Consider the following 19,297-nt stretch of genomic DNA (forward strand, 5'->3'; position numbering starts at 1 on the left):
CTCATGAAATGCATATGTCTTAGGGGTTCAGGGAGCCGTATAGAAATGCACTTTGAGGGGATATTTCAGTGCAATAATGATTTCAGTTTGCAATAGCAACCGTTTGCTCTCCTGTTTAGAAAGGGAGACATTCCCATGCCTTTCCCTGTTTGTGCATAAATGCATCGTATCACTTCTGATACAAGTCCTGAGCTGCAGGTGTGCAGCAAGTGAGAGTATAATAAATGTAGGCTACACAAGCAATATGTGTGGGAGATTTTAGCACAGATGCTAGTTAGTATATGAAGGGGTTAAGGACCATAGAATTCTAATTGCTAGATAGGCTTGGTGAGGTCACAGCCCTTCTTCTCCTGAGAGGCAGGAAGTAAAGCCTTTTTCTTGTTCATTTCCCTCTGTTCCTCTATGCTGCACACAATGAAGGCGGACATGCCTCGACTTAGCTCCCAGTCTGAGGCTGCTTTGCTGTATTTCAACTAAGAATATTTTACATGCATTATTTTATTGCTGCTGCATAAGAAAAATGCAAGTCTGAGACCTAGTAACTGTAAGTAAAGCATTTTAAAATTTACTTTGTAGTCTGTGGTCTCTTTCACTGAAAAAGTGGTGGGGCAGCTGCTTCATGCAGCTGAACATATTAATAAGGTTTAATAGCCTATTCCTATCTGTTGTTAGAATGGAATTTGAAAGATGAGGAAGTTAAGTCGGTAATGATACACTGGGCCAGAGATGTTGGATATAATATACAATTTGAGGATTGGGAAAAACTATGGAAAGAAAATCTAAAATTTACAGCATGTATGACGTTAAAAGAGAATGTTATGAAAATGTTTTATAGATGGTATATAACACCGGTGAAATTAGCAAAAATGTACAAGACATGTAACAAGTGTTGGAAATGTAAAGATAAAGAAGGCTCTTTTTATCATATGTGGTGGGAATGTAAGAAAGTGAAAGGCTTCTGGGAAAGGATATATAATGAATTGAAGAAGATTCTAAAATATACTGTCAGGGGTTCAGGAGCAGAGACGCAGAGAAGGGAGGAAGCAGAGAGCGAGGGGGAGGAATCCGAAGGGAAAATGAGTGATGATGACGACCCGAGATCTCCAAGCCTAAGCAGTGAGTCAGAGGACTCCCAAAAGGGAGCCCCAGTGAGCAGAGCAAGGGGGGGATCCGGGGATCCAGGAGGAAGGGAACAGAGGAGATTCAGAGAGTAGCAGCTGGAAGTCGGGACCCACGCTCATAACTGAGGGCGGCAGCAGCTGGAAGTCGGGACCCACGCTCAAGACTGAGAGCAGCAGGGAGGAAGGTAGCCAGGCATCGGGTTCCGGAGGCTGTCAGCAGGAGGGAGGGCACGAGTCAGGGGTGGTCACGCCCTCCTCAGAGAGCGAGGCAACGGTTAAGAGGAAAGTAGAGAGTTGGGCGCGCGCGCCAAGTTCAAATGCAGCGGAAGCTGGAGCAGTAAGCAGCCCGGAGAGTGAGCCAGGTCCTAAAGCCCGCCGCAAGGAGGCAGAAGGATCAGGGGGGTCAGCGTCAGAGGAGAGTAGAAGGGAGGAGGCCCAGGGGGGCAGAAGGACCCAGAGACGTAGGGAGAGGCGAAGGAGGTGGAGCAAGGCTAGGGTATTAAGCTGGTGTGCAAGAGGCGGGGACTCAGACGGGTCTTCGCCGACCTAGGGCAGAAGGTGTAGAGCTGCACGCTGCAGTTCGGAAATGAAACCTGTAACTTAATAAAGACTCTTATAAAGTGAACGCTGGCGGACTTGGTCCTATGTGAGCTGGGACTGGGTGGCAGCTCTGACAGTAAGACCCGTCTCTCAAAAGCTTCGGACACCTGATATCTCGCAGCGGAGAGAGAGGCAGCTGGAGGAGGGGATCGGTGTTTGGGAGCAAGCTCACGACGGTTAGCAGAGATGACGGAAGCAGAGACAGTTGCAGCGCTGCAACAGGCAGTTACCCAATTGAACGCGGAGGTACTGGCATCCAAGAAGAGGGAGGAGGATGCGGCAGCCGCCTACAGAGATCTCCACGCCAGGTTTGAAGCATGGGTTAAACACGGGCAGCCAGGACCCAGACCGGAGGGGGTTGGGTTGGCACGGAGAGCAGGAGGGCTTGTGGCTCACTTCGATGGGAATTTACAACAGTACCCCAATTTTCGAGCAGACGTAATGTGCGCACTGCAACTGCTGGCAAAAGACTTTAGAGATGAGGAAGAGAAAGTGGGGTTCATACTATCCCATTTGCATGGGGATGCTAAAGCGTGGCTACGTAATTTGTGGAGGGATAAAGATCCGGCGCTTCAGAATGCAGATGCCTTTATCAAAGCGATGGATGCGTGTTTTTTGTCTACTATTGATGTGGATCTTGCCCGACGGGAGATTCATGGACTAAAACAAGGGAGGGCAAGCGTCCGGCAGTACCACGCCCGCTTTTTTGCGCTGGTCAGTGCCTTAGAGTGGGACCGGGATTCGCCCCCTGTCAGAGACCTGTTCTGGGAGGGTCTAAGCTCTGCGGTCAAGGATGAAATTGCAAGGGGGGAGAGGCCCCGAAGCACGCAGGAGGTGGTCCAAAGGGCGCTGACTGTGGGGGTGAGGCTGGAAGAACGTCCATGGTGCAGAGATGAAGGACGTGGAGGGCGCGAAGCAGCGAGAAGTTTCTCTTTCGTTCCAAGAGAAGCAGCGCGTGCGCAATCCACACCTCCGCCTGGAGGGGGAGGGGAACCGATGGAGGTTGGAGGTGCAAGGGCTCAGTCAGCAGCCAGAGCCCAAGCACCGACAGCAGTGAAAGCGAAGCCTCCTAGAGGGAACAGGAAGTGTTACATCTGCGAGGATCCAGGCCATTTGGCGAAAGAGTGTCCCCGGAGGCTCCACAAGCACACTGCAGCCTCAGCAATGGTGACTGCAGCAACGCAGCAAGGAGAACCACAGCAGGGAAACGACGATGTCTGGCTGGAGACAGAGGCACTGGGGCCCAGCCAGACGCATCAGTGAAGCAGTCCCCAGCGATCTTGCAACCCACGGACCCCCTCCCACCCAAACCAGTAGTGCAGCTCACAGCATCTCTCCGGCTACCCGATGGCGTCACTATCGAAGTGCCGCTTTCTGTGGATTCTGGAAGCAACGCAGACTTTATAGCGCAGGATTTTGTGGAGCAGCACGCTATACAGCTACTGCCTGCCACTCTGCCCCTGCAAGTCGTCACAGTGGATGGCAGAGAGTTGCTAGGGGGGCAGGTGGTGAAGCAAACGCCACCGATGGTGATGCGCCTTGGCAACCACAGGGAAGTCATCAGTTTTAATGTCACCCAACTGTCGGACACGCCCATTGTGTTGGGCATGAGTTGGCTGGACAGGCACAGTCCGACACTGGCTTGGTACCAGAGACAGCTGATCTTCGGCTCCTCTTATTGCGCAGAACACTGCATCCTGCCCAGACAGGAGGGAGAGGAGGAGGAATCACAACTGCAGTTGGGAACGTTGCAAGCAGTCCCCCACAAATACGCAGACTTTCTGGAGGTCTTCTGCGAGAAAGAGGCTGACAAGCTACCACCGCACAGGCAATATGACTGCAAGATTGACCTCCTACCAGGGGCGACGCTGCCGAAAGGGAAGCTGTATTCCATGTCTGAGGACGAATTGCAGGAACTCAAACAGTTCATAGATCACAATTTGCAGCGCGGTTTCATCCGGGAGTCCAGGGCAGTAGGGGGCAGTCCTGTTTTCTTCGTGAAGAAGAAGGACACGCCCCAAAAAAGACTGGTGGTGGATTTTCGCCTCTTAAACAAGATGACCAAGCCTTCTGATTTCCCCATGCCCAGGATTGACGACCTACTAGCGACGGTGCGCAAGGGACGCGTGTTCACCAAGTTGGACCTGCGAGGTGCGTACAATCTCATCCGCATGAGGGAGGGCGATGAGTGGAAGACAGCCATGTTCACGCCTCTGGGCACCTACGAATACAGAGTGATGCCGTTTGGATTGCAAAACGGTTCTCACTGTTTCCAAGCTTTCATGCATCATGTGTTGGCGGGACTCCTTTACAAGAAGTGCGTCTGCTTTCTGGATGACATCCTGATATTCTCCGACTCGCAGCAAGCCCATGACCAAGATGTTCGGGAGGTGCTGAAGAGGCTGCAGCAGCATAGACTGTACGCCAAACTGGAGAAGTGCCAGTTCGACACGACGGAGGTGGACTTCTTGGGTTACAAGTTGTCGGACAAGGGGCTAGCCATGGACAGCGCCAAGGTTCGTGCGGTGTTGGATTGGAAGAGCCCGCGCAATCGGAAGGAGGTCCAGCGGTTTGTCGGCTTCGCCAACTTCTATCGCAAGTTTATCAAGGGGTTCGCGATGCAGACGGCGGCCATTACGGACACGCTAAGCTCCAAGAAAAAGAAATTCATCTGGACGGAGCAGGCGGAGCAGTCCTTTCAGGCACTCAAGCGTCTCTTCGCGTCGGAAGAGCAACTGCTGCATATCGACCCCAGCAGACCGATGCGGGTAGAGACAGACGCGTCCGATAGAGCAGTGGGAGCTGTCCTGCTGCAAAGGGACCCACAGGGGGTCTGGAGGCCGGGAGCGTTCTACTCCAGAAAGCTCAGCAAGTCGGAGCAGAACTACACCATCTGGGACAGGGAGTTGCTGGCCATTCATGCAGCTTTCAAGGCGTGGAGGCACTTCCTGATCGGCGCCAAGCACACGGTGCAGGTCTGCACGGATCACAAGAATCTGGAGCACTGGCGCACGGCTCAGTTCCTGAACCAGAGGCAGATACGTTGGGCGGAGTTCTTTGCTGACTTCAATTTCCGAATAGAGTACGTCCCAGGCGACACCAACGTCATGGCGGATGCACTGTCCCGCAAACCGCAATACCTCGAAGAGGCGACGCCAGCGGCAGCCATGCACATCTTCGCGCCAACAGCGTGGGCGTGCGCTTCAGCCACAGTAGACCTGGATGCGGTGCGGCGGGCGTTGCAGGACGACTCCTTCGCGCAGGCGAAGATGGCAGAGGTGCACAAGGGCACGGCGAAGGGCGACGAGTTCCAGATACGAGACGGCTTGCTCTTACGTAAAGGGGCCATCTACGTGCCGGGAGACGAACTTCGCGCCAGGGTACTGCAGCAGCTGCACGACGCACCCACGGCCGGGCACTTTGGCACGGAAAAAACGGTGGAATTAGTCGCAAGGGACTTTTGGTGGCCCAGACTGAGAGGGGAAGTCGCGGACTACGTTGCGAGGTGCGACACCTGCCAGAGGGCCAAACCGGTGCACAAACCACCGGTGGGACTGCTGGAACCGCTGCAAACGCCGTTTGAACCGTGGGAGAGAGTGGCCCTGGACTTTGTTACGGATCTACCCAGCTCGAGAGGCAAGACAGCTGTACTAGTGGTGGTGGACTTGTTCACCAAGATGGCACATTTCATTCCGTGTGCGAAGGTGGCCACGGCGGAACAAACCGCCAAACTGTTCATAGATCACGTGTTCAAAGTGCATGGTCTGCCGCGGTCTATCCTGTCCGACCGCGGGCGCCAGTTCGTCTCGAATTTCTGGCAGAAGCTGATGAGTTTTCTAAATGTCAAGGTCGATCTGGCATCAGCAAGACACCCGCAGACCAACGGGCAAGCAGAGAGGGTCAATGCCATCATGCAGCAGTACCTGAGATGCTATGCCAATCAACAACCTGCGACCTGGGTGGATTACCTGCCGCTCGCCGAGTTCGCTTACAACAACACGAAGCACGTGTCCGCAGGGGTGACGCCGTTCTTCGCCAACAATGGGAGGAATCCCAGAACCTTCCCGGGACGGGAGAGAGTGGGGGACGGAGAACCACAGACGGCGGACGCGTTCGCGTCAGAGTTGCAGGCGGTACACGATCAACTCAGACGGCAGCTGGAGCTAGCTAAGCACGCCTACAAGGTGCAAGCTGACAAGCACAGGCGGGTTGGCGAAGAGATCCAAGTGGGAGACTGGGTCTGGTTGGCAGCCCACGCAGTGCCGACCAGGTCACTAGCCAAGAAGAAGTTGGGGCACAAGCAAATTGGTCCGTACCAAGTCGAAGCACAGATCAACCCGGTAGCCTTCCGACTGGCGCTGCCGGAGGGTTCCAGAATGCATCCGGTGTTCCACAGGTCGGTGCTCACTCCCTACAAGGCACCTCACAGATTCCAGGAGCCAGGGACGGCACCGAGTCCGTTCCGGGAGCGGACGGAGACGCGAGGGGTGACGCAGCAAGACCCCATCAACGAGGTCACGGAGATTTTGGACTCCAGATGGGGGGAAGAGGGAGTCGAATACCTCCTAGCCAGAGAGGGCACCCGGGCCAGCGCCAATAGCTGGGTGCCAGACTACGCTTTGGAGGAACCCCTGCTCAAGGACGAGTTTCATGCCCTTTTCCCACACAGACCCATGCCAGCGAGCTTCTTCGACGACTGGCTGTTCACGCCCACACTTTCTTCCAGCACGTTCCATGGATTCGACTCGGACGGGGAACCCGCACTGAGCACCCGTTCCCCAGAAGGATCGCCGGCGGGTTCGGCGTCAGACACCTCGTATTGGTGGGACGATCGACCGGAGGAGCAATGGCGCCGGAAGTGGCTGGAGATGCCAGGTCGAGCGACCGACGCAGAGACTGACATGGACGTGTTCGGGGAGGACCTTGGGTTCGAGCACGGCGGTACAGAGATGGAAGCGGAACAGGTCAACGTCGGCGACCGCGAGGAGGAAGACTCGGAGGTCTTCAGTTGGCGGCCAACCACGGGGAGCGAACTGTATCCGGCATTCCCTCCCGTGATGATGGAGCACCCAGCACCCACACCTGAAAGCGGGGAGGGGGGAAGGGGGGGCTTCGAGGGGGGGATGGATGTCAGGGGTTCAGGAGCAGAGACGCAGAGAAGGGAGGAAGCAGAGAGCGAGGGGGAGGAATCCGAAGGGAAAATGAGTGATGATGACGACCCGAGATCTCCAAGCCTAAGCAGTGAGTCAGAGGACTCCCAAAAGGGAGCCCCAGTGAGCAGAGCAAGGGGGGGATCCGGGGGGACACCCCAGGAGGAAGGGAACAGAGGAGATTCAGAGAGTAGCAGCTGGAAGTCGGGACCCACGCTCATAACTGAGGGCGGCAGCAGCTGGAAGTCGGGACCCACGCTCAAGACTGAGAGCAGCAGGGAGGAAGGTAGCCAGGCATCGGGTTCCGGAGGCTGTCAGCAGGAGGGAGGGCACGAGTCAGGGGTGGTCACGCCCTCCTCAGAGAGCGAGGCAACGGTTAAGAGGAAAGTAGAGAGTTGGGCGCGCGCGCCAAGTTCAAATGCAGCGGAAGCTGGAGCAGTAAGCAGCCCGGAGAGTGAGCCAGGTCCTAAAGCCCGCCGCAAGGAGGCAGAAGGATCAGGGGGGTCAGCGTCAGAGGAGAGTAGAAGGGAGGAGGCCCAGGGGGGCAGAAGGACCCAGAGACGTAGGGAGAGGCGAAGGAGGTGGAGCAAGGCTAGGGTATTAAGCTGGTGTGCAAGAGGCGGGGACTCAGACGGGTCTTCGCCGACCTAGGGCAGAAGGTGTAGAGCTGCACGCTGCAGTTCGGAAATGAAACCTGTAACTTAATAAAGACTCTTATAAAGTGAACGCTGGCGGACTTGGTCCTATGTGAGCTGGGACTGGGTGGCAGCTCTGACATATACATTTACAAAGAAACCTGAAGCCTTTCTGTTAGGAATACTAGGAAATGAGATAAAGAGAAAGGACTGTAAATTTTTCCACTATGCAGTGACTGCAGCAAGAGTGTTACTGGCTCAGAAATGGAAACAACAGGAAATACCGACAGTGGAAGAATGGAGAATGAAGCTGTTAGACTATGCTGAGTTGGATAAATTGACTGGGAAAATTAGATACCTAAGAGACCAAAAGTTCATCGAGGACTGGGGGAAAGTTGTGGAATATCTGGAAAGTATAAGTGAGGGACAGATAACGCTAGAGGGGTTTAAAAAAGCACTGTGAAAAACTAAGAAGTATTGTTTAAAGAGAAAGGAAACTAAGGGTATAAATAATGACAATATAAATTACGAAATGCGTATTTAAAATAATGACTATGGATGATTTACGGAGAAGCTGAAGGAAGTCCAGAAAAGAAGCAATCTGTGAAAATTGGATGTGAAAACTTTAATGTATGTTTTGTTGTAAATTAATAAAAAAATTATGAAAATAATAATAATAGCCTATTCCTATCTTCGTTAATCTGCTTAATGATGGGACAATACTCTGCTGCTGGAATATTCTCTGTGTTAGCCGTACCTTTAAAGACAGGCACCAGCCTTCCCCCCCAATGTTTTTTTTTAAAAAAATAAATATTTATTAGGAATTTTCCATTTTAAAAAGCCAAAAAGAAAAAAAGAAAAAGAAAAATTAAAAACATATACAATTTGCAATCCTTATTTTCTATAACACCTTTCCCTGACTTCCCCGCACCTCCCCTTCTTATATTCCCATTCGAATTGTAAATTCAACAAGTTCTTATCCCCAGTTTTTAACCTTTTTATACTTAATTCATTTTAAAAAACCAATTTTACCTTATAAACCTCAAAATTTATACCTCAGTACTCATTCTTAAAACCTTTTTTCTAAAGTCGACCCAAATTCCTTTCCACGAATTCCCCACTTTTCATACTGATATCAAAACAGAATAAAGAAAAAGACAAATTATATTTATACACCCTTTGGATCCCCAAACCCCACCCCGTCCCCTTTCCCAGTTTCAATCCCCAACAAATGTCCATCAGTCTTAGTCTGCTATCAGCCTGGAGATCTCACATCCGAGGCCCTTAATTGTCTCTCAGTTCCTCTCTGCCGGATTTTTTGATAGTCCTTAATATTAAACACCAGATATCGGAGATGCTCTAATCCAATGGGGACAGTGCTTCCTCCAGCCAGACCATACTTAAAAGTGGAGCCCAAATCTTTTTTCTTACTCCTTTCAAATCCAAATGTCCCCAAAGCTCCAGCTTTCACCTTGATCAAATTTATAATCCTTGGATCTTCAGATCTCCACATATAGAGATCTCTCCATTCTTCAGTCTCCAATTTGGACCAGGTTTTCATTATCCAATTCTTATTTTCCTTTGTAGCCATCATGTCAGGACTCTGGCTCTCCTTTGTCATCTGCAACACCACATCTCCTCCTTCCCTTTCCTCAGAAACAACATGTGTCTCTTTCTCCACACTCTCAAAGTTCTCAACTTTCTCCTCTTGTCCAGCTGCATGAACTTCCTGGATCAAATCCTTATCAAATTCAATGCACTTGTTTACTGTTAAGTCCAGAGTTGCAACGTTAGTAGCCAAAACATCAATTTGGCCTTGTAACTTTCCCAAGAGAAAGAAAATTCTGTCCAATTTAGCTTGAGTTTTCCCTCCTTCAGCCATTCTTGTAATGTCCCAAAACCCCCTCTAGAGGGATTTTGGTTACTTAGTATTCCTTCCAGTTCAAATCCAAAAGTCAAGTTAGTTTGTAACGGTTCTTCCTTGTTTTCAACAAAATATAACCAAATTGTAACAAATATATCCAGCAGAGACAGAAAACAAAGATCGCTTTTTCTGTCTTGACAGCTAATTTGACAGCTGTCAAGCTCTTCAATATCTCTCCAACAGGCTTTCTCGCGGATCACTCCCGGGTCTGCCCCCAGCCCACTTAGTTTGTTAACCCACACATGTTGGTGTGTAGAGGATTAAATATAATCATTACTAATTCCCATCAAGATGAAAAAAAAATTGGTTTTATCTCTTGGTTTCCATTGCACAGTTTGTACTCTGGCATCCATCTTGGAACCACTCCCAAGAACAAAGGTCAGAGCATGCTCAGTTCCAACCATTTTCTCAAGAGAACGCTTTTGCTTTTTGGCCACTTGGTGGCATCCCCATAAACATATATTTCGGGGAGAACTGTGCATCATCTCAAAGAACAGGAAGTCAGAGGAAATTCTATACAGTACAGCCAAAAGAATAATGGCAATCTCTTCACTCAGTTTTCAAAATAAATTCAAAATGTGGGGAACACCCACTGATGCAATAGCAAATTTGGGAAAAAGAATATTCATTAGATTTTGGTGAAGGCTTTCAACTTTATTCACAACTTCAAGATTGTTGTTGTTTAGTCATTTAGTCATGTCTGACTCTTCGTGACCCCATGGACCAGAGCACGCCAGGCCCTCCTGTCTTCCACTGCCTCCCGCAGTTTGGTCAAACTCATGCTGGTAGCTTCGAGAACACTGTCCAACCATCTCGTCCTCTGTCGTCCCTTTCTCCTTGTGCCCTCCATCTTTCCCAACATCAGGGTCTTTTCCAGGGAGTCTTCTCTTCTCATGAGGTGGCCAAAGTATTGGAGCCTCAGCTTCAGGATCTGTCCTTCCAGTGAGCACACAGGGCTGATTTCCTTCAGAATGGATAGGTTTGATCTTCTTGCAGTCCATGGGACTCTCAAGAGTCTCCTCCAGCACCATAATTCAAACTTCAAGATACCTGTAAGAAATACTGCTCAAGAAATACTGATCCCTGCCCACTGTGTCCCTTGAATGTTAGCAAATTCCCATTGCTGAAGCCAAAGTAGGATTTGGCTTGGAGTTATTTTGTTCAGATTAGTGATACCCACCACACTTGTGTGGTCAAGGAATTGAACTGCTTGACGGGAAAACACAGGCACAGTTCAGAATGTGACCCCGTGCTCCAGTTTCAGACAAGGTTGATATATTATGTTACATTATAAACAGCACGGTTTGGTCATTTTTTTCTGTGTGTCTCTTTCATATATATTAATCTCCAGGATATCCTGAGATTTGCACAAATGGGAAACATTCCAAATACTGCTGTGTTAAACTTTACGGTTTTTACAAAGCCGAGATGTGGGCAGCGTTCAAACAATGGGAACACACAAATTAAACCTGTTGCGGAAAGTCTATAAAGAGTACAATTTACATGTGCAAACCTACTGATTACTCATATATTAGGGTTATCATGGCATTGTAAGTCAGTAGCCATTTGTTCATTGTAATTTAGTTCTCATTTTGAACGCAGTGCCTCCTAAGTGAATATGCCCATGACGTGTACAAATATTGTATCCCACTAGCAGTTTTCTAAGGATTTTCTTTGCTTAATGAAGTCAAATCATTTGAATGTACTCTTATGCCCTCTTGTGTACAGCTTGGCATCTGTGGTGGGCATCCCCACAGGCAATGTAGTGAGTTTCTCTTGGTTGGCACACTGCAATATGCTTTATAACGTCTAACAATATAAGGTCTTCCTGCACTTTAAATATTTTTATCCATCATAGGCCCCAGCACGTAAGCTGCTCCCACAAATAACATTTAATTTGCAGACTACTCTGTGTAATTATGACAGCAGTTGAGCACAGCTTTAGATTTTGTTCAGCTTTTATTTTTATTCTCTTAGATTTATTAATTGCTGCCGCCAAATTACCCTCACAGCAACTTACAAAAAAATTACATTGAAAGCAAGTATAAAACTAAGCCTGAAACAGCCTAAACTACACAAATAATATAAAAAAGCAGATCTAACTCCACCCTACCTTGCTAATAAAGGTAAAGGTACCCCTGCCCGAACGGGCCAGTCTTGACAGACTCTGGGGTTTGTGCGCCCATCTCACATCTATTGGCCGGGGGCCAGCGCTGTCCGGGGACACTTCCGGGTCACGTGGCCAGCGTGACAACGCTGCTCTGGCGAGCCAGAGCCGCACACGGAACGCCGTTTACCTTCCCGCTGGTAAGCGGTACCTATTTATCTACTTGCCCCCGGGGGTGCTTTCGAACTGCTAGGTGGGCAGGCGCTGGGACCGAGCAGCGGGAGCGCACCCCGCCGCGGGGATTCGAACCGCCGACCTTTCGATCGGCAAGCCCTAGGCGTTGAGGCTTTAGCCCACAGCGCCACCCGCGTCCCACCTTGCTAATATTTAGATGCAAATTTTCTCGGAGTCTAAAAACACACCAAGCATGTCTCCATGGGGAGAACATTCCATAAATGGGGGGCCACCGCTGAAAAGCCCTGCTTTTATGTTGCCTCTCTTGGAAAGAGCACACAGAGAAGAGCCTCAGATTAGGAACATAGGATTCAGGGTGGTTCATTTGTGGACAGGTCTTTGAGGTACAGTCATACCTCAGGTTGAATGTGCTTCAGGTTGAGCGCTTTTGGGTTGCACTCCGGGGCAACCCAGAAATAACGGAGCACATTACCTCTGGGTTTCGCCGCTCGTGCATGCGCAGATGCTCAAAATGACATCACGTGCATGCGCGGAAGCGGCAAAACGCGGCACGCGCAGACGCACCATCGCGTCTTACATTCCATTCAGGATGTGAATGGGGCTCCGGAACATATCCCGTTCATATCCTAAGGTACCACTGTACTGGGATCCTGAGCCGCCGTGTAAGGCTTATAGGTCAAAACCAGCACTTTGAATCAAGCCTGGAAACTAACTGGTAGCCAGTGCACTCAGGCCACGATTGATGTTAAGTGCTCAGACTGTCTTTACCCAGAGAACAACCTGGTTGCTCATTTCTGCACCAGGTGGAGTTCTCAAACTCTCTTCAAAGGCAGCCCCACATATTGCAGTAATCTACCCTATAGGCGGGACCTGGGTGGCGCTGTGGGTTAAACCACAGAGCCCAGGACTTGCTGATCAGAAGTTAGGCGGTTTGAATCCCCGTGATGGGGTGAGCTCCTGTTGCTCGGTCCCTGCTCCTGCCAACCTAGCAGTTCGAAAGCACGTCAAAGTGCAAGTAGATAAATAGGTACCGCTCCGGTGGGAAGGTAAATGGTGTTTCCGTGCGCTGCTCTGGTTCGCCAGAAGCGGCTTAGTCATGTTGGCCACATGACCTGGAAGCTGTACGCCGGCTCCCTCGGCCAATAAAGTGAGATGAGCGCCACAACCCCAGAGTCGGCCACGACTGGGCCTAATGGTCAGGGGTCCATTTACCTTTACCTAACCTATAGGTAGCCAGAGCACAGATAACTGTAGTTTGTTTGTCCCTGTCCACATGGTGCAGCCAGGCCACTAGCCAAAGCTGATGGGAGGCAGTCTACACCACTAGGGCCATTTGAGCCTCAAGTGACAGTAATGGATGCAGAATTACCCAAAAGCTGCCACCTGAAGTTTGGTAACACTTCAGAGGGAGTGTTACCAGAATCCACTGATGCAACCCAATCTAGAGCAGGGCACATTCCACTCATCCAATTTTGGGAACCATCCCACTAGCAGTGCCTCAGTCTTGTTTGGATTGAGCTTCAGTTTATTCTCCCATTACCCAAGCAAACTCCTCCACGGTCCCACCTGTGGATGTAAAGGAAAAGTAGAACTGTGTGTAAGAGTAGGTATGGATATACCAAAAAGAGTTTATTCATAAAGGACCTCCACAGAAATCATTGTCTGATGAATAAAGGATTAATACACTGATCAATACCTACTATGATACCTCAACAGGGGTTATGTTCCATAGGTTCTGTTGGCTAGATTTATCTTCTTTGCCCTTTGAGAGGAAGTCTCAACAAGGTTTATGTTGAAAGCATATAGAATCATAGAATCATAGAATCATAGAGTTGGAATAGACCACAAGGGCCATCGAGTCCAAATCCCTGCCAAGCAGGAAACACCATCAGAGCACTCCTGACATATGGTTGTCAAGCCTCTGCTTAAAGACCTCCAAAGAAGGAGACTCCACCACACTCCTTGGCAGCAAATTCCACTGTTGAACAGCTCTTACTGTCAGGAAGTTCTTCCTAATGTTTAGGGGGAATCTTCTTTCTTGTAGTTTGGATCCATTACTCCGTGTCTGCTTCTCTGGAGCAGCAGAAAACAACCTTTTCCCCTCCTCTATGTGACATCCTTTTATATATTTGAACATGGCTATCATATCATATCACCCCTTAACCTCCTCTTCTCCAGGCTAAACATGCCCAGCTCCCTTAACTGTTCCTCATAAGGCATCATTTCCAGGCCTTTGACCATTTTGGTTGCCCTCCTCTGGACCTTTGACCATTTTGGTTGCCCTCCTCTGGACCTTTGACCATTTTGGTTGCCCTCCTCTGGACACGTATATGTATATGTTGAAAGTGTTCCATTGTCTGGAGAGGTCACTTCCTGAAGCCCAGTGATGGAAGTGCACAGTTGCATTGAGGCAGCACTGGGTGTTGAAATTTTGTGCCTGTAACAATTTTGCGCTGTTGGCAACTGCCCCTGCGCCCCCCCCACGCCATTTTCTGAAAGCATGAGTTATGGAAATTTGCTCAACTAAACATGACTGAATTTGAGAAAGTGGGTTCTTCTTCATGGAGAGCACGTGTTGCAGCGGGGGCAACCATGACATCCCCTGTTGCTGGGCGGGTTAGTTTGGATGGCCACAAATTTGATTGGGCACCTCCAATTGTTGCTGGGGAGAATTCATTGTTGCAATTTTATTTGATTGACGGGGGTGCTATATATTCCCTGTGCGCAGCGTTGAGCTTCCTCTTTTCGCTGCGCTCATCGGATTACCCGCCCACCCTCCCTTTATTTAGGGCTTGTTTGTGCTGACCTTGCTATGCCTGTCATGGGGTCGTCTGCTTTGGAGCCGGGGCCTGGTAGGAATTTTACCATTTGGCTGATTGGCTGGTGCCATTTGGGTTTTGCCTACTGCGTAGCAAATCGTCACAACTTGTAAGGTTGCGGTTAGGTGTTGGTTAATTTTGGTTGGTGGAGGGGATGTGTTTGGCTATGCCTGCCCCTCCAATGCTGTTGCTGCAAGGATATTCCGTTAAAGGAATCCGGGGCTCGCCATGCTTTTGTCCAAATCCCTGGCAAGGGGCTAGAGCCATGCAAGAGCCCCTGGGAGCATTTGGGGAGAGGTGAGAGCCTGGCGCCCAGCTGTATTCTCTCTCCAAAATTGTTTACCCTTACTGACTTCCGCAGGCTTGCGGTTGTCAGTTCTGTTCCTACCTCTAAGTGGGAACAGATAGTCACTAACCAATACCTAAGCAACCACTCACATACTGTAATTCAATAAAGTTGTGGCCAAAATTATGCCAAAAACCAAAACAAAAATGATGTGTGAACCGTGACTTTATTTGGGGGTGTCTTGGGGGTACTCAACACGCATTCTTTTCTCTGGACAACAGACAGCTCAACCACTTTGCCCCCCCAAAAAACCCCTCAATAATTTCTGTGTCTGGATTTTCAGTTTTTTAAATATGGCAGCCTTAGTGTAATATCTGCAGTGAGACCTAAGATTGAAATATCAGGTTTACTGTTGCGAGCACAGTTAATAATTAACAGATAGCAGTCTAAAGCAGAATTTGAAGTAACTTAAAAGACGTCTAACTCTGAGCTGCTTTATCCAGAATTGCCCGACATTTTGCAGTTGTTTTCTGAAGTTGTAGAGCTTTAGCACAACAGAAAGACTGCCTGAGTCATCAAAGTCCTTGTGGGGGCCAGGAATTGCCCATGTTGAAAGAATCTGGCTTCTGGGAGACCTTGATTATATGCTCTGTTTTCATCTCTCCTACTGTTAGAGTGGTGCTATGTACCATGTGCATATGCTGAAGAACTGATTTATAATTGGGAGCATCTGGCCATTCTGCTGTCTAGAGTAATTTTCCTTGTGTCCTAAACAAAGCATAAGTTTGAAGGCAGTTCTTACCAAGAAGCATAGGGAAAAGCAATACGTCAGGGATGTTCTGCTGGCCTAGTAAGATCAGAGCTGCCTAATTTTTTCAGTTTGACCATCAGTTTAGATGACTAACCTTACCAACATTGACGCAACTATACGGTCGTTAGGAAACAGAACAAATGGTCTCAGTTTTGCCCATGTTAACTTTAAGATGTCACTGAGACATTTACATGCATCATAAGAGGTTAACCCCTTAAGAGTTCCATGGGAATGGTGGCAGAATTATCTATAATGACCGCTCCCCGCATAAAACGGGGGGCGCCCTTTGTGTGGACGCGCACAGCCCCTGGATCTGGAGCGGCACCATTAGCACAGGCTTGGCTTCCCCTTCCCCCAGGTGGGGGGGGGTCTCCGCCTACCTCAGTCAGTTGTCCAATCCCACCTGGGGGAAGCGTTGCCAAGGAGACCAGGCCAGGTAGGGGAGGGATTGCCTGCCCACACAATAGAGGTGGGGATCTTACCTGGGAATCCTCACTTGGCTCCAGAGCTTCTCCCACCCTACCCACCCTCAGTTAATGTCTTATTTGCAGGTTAACCTTTTCTTCACAGGTATGCGGGCGCTGCTACGTCAAGGTCGCTGTTGAAGGGCCGGAAAGGAATTCCCCTGCATTGGCAGGTTTTGCCTTTCCCATAGCAAAACGTCACAACTTTGGCGGTATCAGGCCTTGGGCGGAATCCTTTAGTCTATCTTCTCTTTGCAGAGGTGATACCAGGGTTCCCCGTTAAAGGGGTTTCTGAAGGGAGGCTTTGACCGTACGCCGAAAGGTCATCATTGCTCTCCCCTGTGGCGGCGGCGTAACGGGGGCGGCTATCTCTGCTTAAACATATGTTCTCCAGAGCCGGCCCATCCCCTCCCCATTCTGGATAACCCTGATGTTCCCTAGGTCCCCGGCTGGAGACTGGGGAGGGATAACGCCCAATGTCTGAGCCAAGGTCTACCCACATCTGAAATATAATAAAGTTGTGGCCAATTTAATCCCATAGCACGTTGTCTTGAGTCGTTATTCCATATGATGGGGGGAGGCCGCCCGGGGTCTGGGGGACTCCGCCTGTCCACGCAAAAGGAGTAAGCATGAACGAACATCAAACTGACTTGTAATCCACTTGTCTTCTTGCCATGAGACTAGTTTGCTGTTTTTTTAAAAAAGAAATGTTTCAAATATGACAACTGTTTGCTCCAGTAAGATATAATCAGCTACCACCACCATCAGCATTTGATATTAACTGTCTGCTAACTGGGTGCAGCTGAAATGTGTATGCACTTTATCTTCTACCTCATTGATTCACTGCTGAGGCGATTATGTTAGCCATTAACCACCATCATTGTTTTATTGTTTTATTCCTCTCACTTTTCTTGCCCCCTGTGACATGCGCATAGAAAGTGCAGTCATTGTCTTACTTGATAATGTGAATCTAGGATATGTATTAATATCCTAACAAAAAATTAGGCTTTACTTGTATGTCGTGAGTGTTAAAATGTGAGTCTGATGCATATATACTTGCAGTCACATTATAACATCATTTATGTTGACATTGTAATAAATTGTTGTTTTTCTATCATCCTGTTTATGCTTATTAAGGTAAAGGTAACCTTTACCTTTTAAAGGGACCCCTGACCATTGGGTCCAGTCGTGGCCGACTCTTGGGTTGCGGCGCTCATCTTGTTTTATTGGCCGAGGGAGCCGGCGTACAGCTTCCGGGTCATGTGGCCAGCATGACTAAGCCGCTTCTGGCAAACCAGAGCAGTGCACGGAAATGCCATTTACCTTCCCGCCGGACTGTTACCTATTTATCTACTTGCACTTTGACGTGCTTTCAAACTGCTAGGTTGGCAGGAGCAGGGACCCAGCAACGAGAGCTCACCCCGTTGCAGGGATTTGAACCGCCGACCTTTTGATCGGCAAGTCCTAGGCTCTGTGGTTTAACCCACAACGCCACCCGCGTCCTGGCTTATGCTTATTACTTTTCATTATTAATTCGTGCAAAAATACAAAACTGCATTTTTATTGTTCTTTTTCTGGGCAAAGAGAGTGAGGGCATGTGCATGTGTGTTGGGAGGAAAATCATAAATATGCCCTGCAAACTATGCCATGTTCTCTCTTATGAACCTGCGTGGGCTCTGAGATCTTTGTGGGAGATCTGGGGGAAAGGTGGGATGTAACAGCAGCAACAACAGGTCTTTTGGAGGTGCAGTAGGTTGGGGTGGAATAATAAATGCATAACAACTGAATTGTAGAATGTAGTTTGTTTTTGTTTTTTATTTCGGGGGACTCATTTCAACTACAGTGGTACCTCAGGTTACATATGCTTCAGGTTACAGACTCCGCTAACCCAGAAATAGTGCTTCAGGTTAAGAACTTTGCTTAAGGATGAGAACAGAAATCGTGCTCTGGCGGCACAGTGGCAGCTGGAGGCCCCATTAGCTAAAGTGGTGCTTCAGGTTAAGAACAGTTTCAGGTTAAGAACGGATCTCCGGAACGAATTAAGTACTTAACCTGAGGTACCACTGTATTCTAAGGTACCTAAAACCTTTATGAAAGTTAAACAAGTGTATATGAGTTTGAATGATAGATGTTTTCTGGGTGACCTCTAGCAATAGCCAAAGGATCTTGGTCTAAAGCTATCTTTGGTTTCCTGGATGGCAGGTGCAGACTGAAAATGGTCAAGCAATGAGGTTAAGCATTTAATGTAACATGATTTACACTGAGCCTCTAAGGTGGCAATGAAGTTGGCTAGGAATTGGAGCGGTTCCGTTTTCTGGGCATCGAGCTCTGCCATATAAATAGGCAGTTGCCGTCTGCTGAATTTTTATAAAATGCCATCTCTCTGCCAACTGGCTAAGTAGGCTTATCAAACAGTGACACTTCAATTACATTTCTCCTATGTATTTTGTGATGATTTTAGTCAATTTTCTGTTGTTGTTCTGGCATTACATTGTAAATAACAGTATATATCACTTTGAGAAGAAAAGCAAAATCATAGGTAAAATTTCATATTTAGTGGAATGGCCTGCTTTATTAAATTGGAATTTAAGAATATACATATATAGCTGCATTTGTATTGCAGACACGTCCTTGCAAAAATGTTATAAAGCACTGTTCTTCAATCTAAGAGGAAAATCGAGTTGTTAGACATTTGATGGGACAACATCTGTTTGGCACATAGTCTTATGTGCCTGCAGCTTAGAGCAGATAGCATTAATAGGAAAAGCATTTCAAAGTTGTAAATTTAATGTAAAATACGAAATTCTTCAATAATTGAATTATAAAGCAAACAGTTCTGTTATTAAGGGATTGTAGTTTGGGCTGAGCTGGGTAACAGAAGGAATCTTCTGTTGTAACCTGTCCCAAACAATTATTACTGTGTTTATTTATAATATACTTTTCTTCTCCTACTACTCTCCCCTCCTATTTTTAAACAACTGCATTATGATGTGACATATCTTTTCTGGGTATTTTGCTTGAATAAATAAATAGGATATTGTATTCAACTGGGATATTAGTATATAAATTAGTTCTGTAACAGACATCATAATGTTATTTAGATTTTTGGTTTACACAGACATGGTAGGAACTCCCCAGAGCTATAGCACAGAATTAGAAGAAGATGCGAGTTGATGTAGGAAAAT

General features: G+C 48.3%; 1 protein-coding gene across 2 annotated transcripts in view; it reads left to right on the forward strand.

Annotated features, from left to right (window-relative positions):
- The window catches only part of PPARGC1A (PPARG coactivator 1 alpha), a 663,528-nt gene that overhangs the window by 122,731 nt on the left and 521,500 nt on the right, over nucleotides 1-19,297 (forward strand). The window lies entirely within an intron of this gene.

This window comes from Podarcis vaucheri, assembly GCF_965113315.1.
Source record: "Podarcis vaucheri genome assembly, chromosome: 9".
NCBI lineage: Eukaryota > Metazoa > Chordata > Lepidosauria > Squamata > Lacertidae > Podarcis > Podarcis vaucheri.